This window comes from Lagenorhynchus albirostris, chromosome 1 (genome assembly GCF_949774975.1).
Source record: "Lagenorhynchus albirostris chromosome 1, mLagAlb1.1, whole genome shotgun sequence".
NCBI lineage: Eukaryota > Metazoa > Chordata > Mammalia > Artiodactyla > Delphinidae > Lagenorhynchus > Lagenorhynchus albirostris.
This window is the reverse complement of record NC_083095.1, coordinates 163,187,994-163,194,152: the sequence shown is the minus strand read 5'-3', so window position 1 is coordinate 163,194,152 and position 6,159 is coordinate 163,187,994. Positions and strand designations below refer to the sequence as shown.

At 39.7% G+C, this 6,159-nt stretch overlaps 1 pseudogene; it reads right to left on the bottom strand.

The window, feature by feature from the left end:
• Positions 1-438: 438 nt before the first annotated feature.
• Positions 439-930, bottom strand: LOC132503928 (large ribosomal subunit protein uL23-like; annotated as a pseudogene).
• Positions 931-6,159: the final 5,229 nt, after the last annotated feature.

Genomic DNA, 6,159 nt, shown 5'->3' with positions numbered 1-6,159 from the left:
GGCCATTCTCTTTTTTTTTTTTTGTGGTACACAGGCCTCTCACTGTTGTGGCCTCTCCCATTGCGGAGCACAGGCTCCGGACGCGCAGGCTCGGTGGCCATGGCTCACGGGCCCAGCCTCTCCGCGGCATGTGGGATCTTCCCGGAGCGGGGCACGAACCCGTGTCCCCTGCATCGGCAGGCGGACTCTCAACCACTGCGCCACCAGGGAAGCCCTCTTTCTTTCTTTCTTTCTTTCTTTCTTTCTTTCTTCCTTCCTTCCTTCCTTCCTTCCTTCCTTCCTTCCTTCCTTCCTTCCTTCCTTCCTTCCTTCCTTTCTTTCTTTCTTTCTTTCTTTCTCTCTTTCTTTCTCTCTTTCTTTCTCTCTTTCTTTCTCTCTTTCTTTCTCTCTTTCTTTCTCTCTTCTTCTTTTTTTTTGGGAAAACTTTTATATTTAGAATTAGCCAGCTGGACTCAGTTTAGGTGATCCCAATTTTGTTGGCAACATCCAAAGCATCATAGTCAGGAGCCAGGCGAACATATGCCTTCTTTTTTCCATCAGACCTGGTCAAGTTGTCCACCTTGGCCACGTCAATGTCATAGAGCTTCTTCATAGCCTGTTTAATTTGATGCTTATTGGCCTTGCCATCCACAAGGACCACAAGTGTGCTGTCTTCTGTCTTCTTCATGGCTGACTTGGCGGTGAGGGGGAACTTGATGATGGCATAGCGGTCAAGCTTGTTTATCCTAGGGGTGCTCTTTGCAGGATATTTGGGCTGCCTCCTGAGCCTCAGTGCTTTGGGCTGTGGCAAGGTGGGTGACAGGCGAATGTTTTTTTTTTTTTTTTCTGGCCGTGGACACATTTCAACTCTGCTTTCTTGGTCTTCAAAGCCTTTGCTTTGGCTTCGGCTTTGGGAGGGGCAGGGGCTTCCTTCTTTGCCTTTGGTGTCATCTTTGTGAAAAGGAGGGAGGACTTTTTCTTAAGGAAAAGTTTCTAGGAGTGGTACTGATGAGTCAAAAGAGAGTCACATCTCTGTTAAGGCTCTTTGCAAGTACTGTCAAATTGCTTTTTAAGAGAATTATACCAATTCCCATTGCCACAGCTTTCTCTGAATGGACCAATTGCATCATCTCATTAGCACTGGAAAGTACATAAGGTGTGTGTATATATATATGTGTGTATATATATATATACACATATATACTGTTAATGTAGTAGGTGGTATTGTGGTATTACCATGGGGATTTCTGTGATAGCCATGCCAATCCTAAGATATTTAAAGCCATTTTTTAGCTAAGTGGGAATGGAGGGACAGTGATTTTGAAGGGATAGAGTAGAGAGAAGGTAAAGGGATTTGCTCCTTAACATTCCTCCTTCTCCATCCTGCCTCTTCATCCTGTTTACATACCAGTTTCTTCCTTTTCAGTGAGCTGTGCTTCTTCAGGGCCTAGAATAGTGCCTGGCACTATCCTGAATATCAGTAAACATTTATAAAGTGGATACATAATGGAAGAAGAATGTTAAGATATATGCACCCAGAGTTGGTTATACTAGTATATGAGCATTAACCGGTTTTGTTTTAATGAACTCTCTGGAATCAACACTTTCCATTCCTTCCAAATAAACATATTGACTAATGCCCAAGCCTGCTAAATGCTTTGGATTAGTGAGTCCATCTCTGGAATATCTACATACTTCTTCCTACCAGTTTTGTTAGATGCCTAATAAGAATCTGTTGTGTTTGATCCCAAAATTGCTTATGACAGCTGTTTGCCAGAGTATAATTAATTTAATTAAAATTACATAAACTGATGACACATAAGCATGAAAAAGAAAGAGTTGTTTCTATGAAATGTCAGTTGAATGTTTTGGAAATATTAGATGGAGACCAGTTGAAAATTACTGTCAAACCAGACGTGAGTGAGAGAATTAAGAAGGAATTTTTTTTTTTTTAAGAGGGAGCCTCTAGTTATATTGCTTTGCAAGAAGCTCTAAGTCCTCAGTCAACTTTATTTTTTTAATTTTTAATTTTTGGCCATGCTGTGGGGCATGTGGGATCTTAGTTCCTGGACCAGGGATCAAACCTGTGGCCCCTGCAGTGGAAGCATGGAGTCTTAACCATTGGACCACCAGGGAAGTCCCCCTCAGTCAACTTTAAAAAAACGAATTGGAAAGCATAGAAAATATATCATGGATATGAATTATGTAAGAAAGACAACTCAAGAATTCTAATCACCACTGTTGCTCACATAAAAGGTTTGACCTCACATCAAAAGATTCGCAAGTGGGTATTCCTTATAGGTTTGAAATGAAAATGAAATATTAAGGTTTGTATTTGTCACTTTTTATAATTCACTGCTTTAATATACTTTTCCAATTAACTGACCAACTACTGGGCTAGGTCCAATTTGTTTGGGCAGGGATAAATCCTTATTCCCCATTCTTTTTTTTTTTCCCCCCCATAGGAAGTCAGGTAGGAGAACTTGTCCTGGTTCTTCCAGGTGACCTACCTAATTGGTGAATTTGGATCTGCTTGCCCTTATAGAGAGGGCAGTCTTCTCTAATCATACATGGTTAAAGTTGCTAGACCTCTGCAAGTTGTAGGTTGGAGTTTGGGGGGAGAATATTTTAATTCAAAGAATAGTAAAAAGACTATTGGTCATCAACCAGAACATTCTTCAGCTCAGCTTTATTGGTAGTAAAGTTGATATTTTCAGCTTTTCACTGGTTCCAAATTTCTAAGTAAGGATAAAATTTACTGTCCCTGTAGTACTCCAACAGCGTTGGATCAGATGGCTTCTATGTGTTGCCACTATCCAGACATATTATTTCCCTTTTATTTTAGTCCATGATTCTGTTCATTCAAATAAATAGTTGTCTCTGGTAGTCTGCAGGCAGTAGTCTAATCTTGTTTGAAGTTCAGTCTGTATCGCAAGCTAGACAAAGGAGAAAACATTTATGCCTCCTGAGAAATATTGAAATCAGGAAATATTTACTGAGAAGGGAAGAGAAACTCAAACATGGCTCCTGCCAATCCTTCTATTCTCTCCCCCACCACATCCTGAGAGAGTCTTGCCTGTCCTGAGGCTTTCTGGGACATGTAAACATGGCAAACTTAAGGTCACTGCCTGTATGGATATTTAAATGAGAACTGCAAACATAAGGAATAATAGTCTAGCCTTTTTTCAATGTCCTTTAAGGCATTTTGGAGCCCTATAATGGGTCATAAGATCAATGACCAGTATTTAAAAAGAAATAAAAATAATAAAGTTGAAAATATCAGAATGCATTGCATACAATGGTAACATTTCATGAAATGTTTTGTTTCAGAGGTGTGTGTGTCTGTGTGCACATGTGTATATATTCTGGGTTGAGATGTGGAATATATTTCTTATGGAAGTTCAGAGTCAGAAAGAGTGCAAAGAATATTATTCAGCCATAGAAAAGAAGGAAATCATGCCATTTTTGAAAACATGGATGGATCTTGAGGACATTATGCTAAGTGAAATAAATCAGAGAAAGACAAATACTGTGTGATTTCACTTATATATGGAATCTAAGAAAAAGCTGACCTCATAGAAAGTTGTAAAAAAACAAAAAAGTTTTTGCAAGCATTGGTTTAAAATGCACATTTCTTCTTCCTTTCATTTTCACTCTTTGCTAATTTGTTCTCTGAAACTTCTGCCTTGTGAATAAAAATTGTAGTAATGAATAATCAGAGAAGCAAGGGCCAGTTCTCACTCTGTGAAAAGGGAATGCAAAAACTGTTGCCCCTACCGCTTCACTCTGAGTCAATCAGATGCCCAGATATCATTAGGGTAGAAGGGTTAAGATCTAGAATCTCATTAAGGAAGAGGATACAGGAACATTTATTTTAAAATTTATCACCTGCACAGTTCAAGCTCCAGGGTTCTCCCAGCTGTCAAATTACAAAGGGTTCAACTTGGCATTCAGGACTATTGCCCTACTTGTCCAGACTGATTCACCTCAATTTCTTCCACATGAATCTGTGCTCCAACCAAACTGACCTCTTGGTGTTTGCTGAACTTCTCATTCTGTATCATTGTACTGTTCCTTCTGCATAGGGCAGCCTCCTCAACTAGCCCATCTCTGCTTGTCAAAGTCCCATCCATCCTTCAAATATCCATTTCCAATTTCCTTTCCTGACTCCTAATATCTTTCTTCTGAATTCCATAAATATCTTTTAAAAATACCTTTCATAAAAATACACTTTAAAATATCATTTTTCCTGATTTCAAGGTAAATATTAATGTACTACTGTAAAAATAAGAAAATAAGAAGTCACAGAAGAAAATAAAAATACCATTTAAAAATCTATGTGTGATATTATTTTATATTACGTAGCTCAAAAGTACTATTGCCTCCATTTTACCGAAGAGGAAAGGGATGATCAGAGAGATGAGGTGACCGGTCCAGGGCAGCACAGAGAGTTGGTAACAGAGGCTGGACTTGAAGCCAAGTCTCCTGATTCCCTCTGTGATGTTCTTCGATGGACACCATGCAGCCTCTGGGCACGGGAGGGGACTTTGGAAATAGCTAGGTCTGGGACTTCCCTGGTGGCACAGTGGTTAAGAATCCACCTGCCAATGCACAGGACACGGATTCAAGCCCTGGTCTGGGAAGATCCCACATGCCGCGGAGCAACTAAGCCCGTGTGCCACAACTACTGAGCCTGTGCTCTAGAGCCTGTGAACCACAACTACTGAGCCCGCGGGCCACAACTGCTGAAGCCCGCGCGCTCTAGGGCCTGTGCTCCGCAACAAAGAGAAGCCCGTGCACCGCAATGAAGAGTAGCCCCTACTCTACACAACTAGAGAAAGCCTGCGCGCAGCAACAAAGACCCAACGCAGCCAAAAATAAATAAATAAATAAATAATTAAAAAAAAAAAAATAGCTAGGTCTGCTGTCCAGAGCCCTGCTTTATTTTCCTGTTTATACCTGGTGATCCAGAACACTACTAAAAAAGTATATGCATTAAAAAAAATTAAATTGCATTTATTTGTTCTTTATTGGTAAAGCACATAGTATAAAATTCAAAGGGCACAAAAGGGCATACGGTGATAAAAGGTCTCCCTCATGCTCCTGTCCCCCAGCCATCTAGTTTCCCTACCCAATCTCATTTGTGTCCATCAGATATGTGCTATGCTTGGATAAGCAAATATATGTGTGTAAATATTAATTATATATATAATTTTTATAAAAAATGGAAGTATATTCTACCCTGCTCTCCACCTTGCATTTTAAAAAATTTGAAGGGAAGGGGCAATATTGGGGTAGGGGAGTAATAGGTACAAACTATTAGGTATAAAATAAGTGACAAGGATATATTGTACAGTATGGGGAATATAGCCAATATTTTATAATAATTATAAATGGAGTATAACCTTTAAAAATTGTGAATCACTATATTGTACACCTGTAACTTGTATAATATTGTACAGCAACTATATTTCAATTAAAAAAATAAGCAGATTCTGGGATTAAAGATATTCAATATGGTGTTATCCAATAAACCCAATGCAAATAAATGTAAAAAAAAAGTCTTTGTGTGATACACGTTTATGTATATTTATATATTACAAGCTGGTATCATATCTTTTAAAAAAATATTTATTTATTATTTAGTTAGTTTTGGCTGCGGCATGTGGACTCCTAGTTGTGGCATGCATGTGGGATCTAGTTCCCTGACCAGGGATTGAACCCGTGCCCCCTGCATTGGGAACACAGAGTCTTACCCACTGGACCACCAGGGAAGTCTCGGTATCCCATCATCTTATGATGTGCTTTTTTTTTTTTTTTTTTGCGGTACGCAGGCGTCTCACTGCTGTGGCCTCTCCCGTTGCAGAGCACAGGCTCTGGACACGCAGGCTCAGCAGCCATGGCTCACGGGCCCAGCCGCTCCGCGGCATGTGGGATCCTCCCGGACCGGGGCACGAACCCGTGTCACCTGCATCGGCAGGCAGATTCTCAACCACTGCGCCACCAGGGAAGCCCCTTTGATGTGCTTTTTAATTACAAGTATATACCATGTCATTAATCTTTTTCTTCAACATGATTTTTTAAATTTTTAAATTTTATATCGGAGTATAGTTGATTTACAATGTTGTGTTCAACATGATTTTTAATGGTTACAAATGAACTATAATTTAACAATTATAT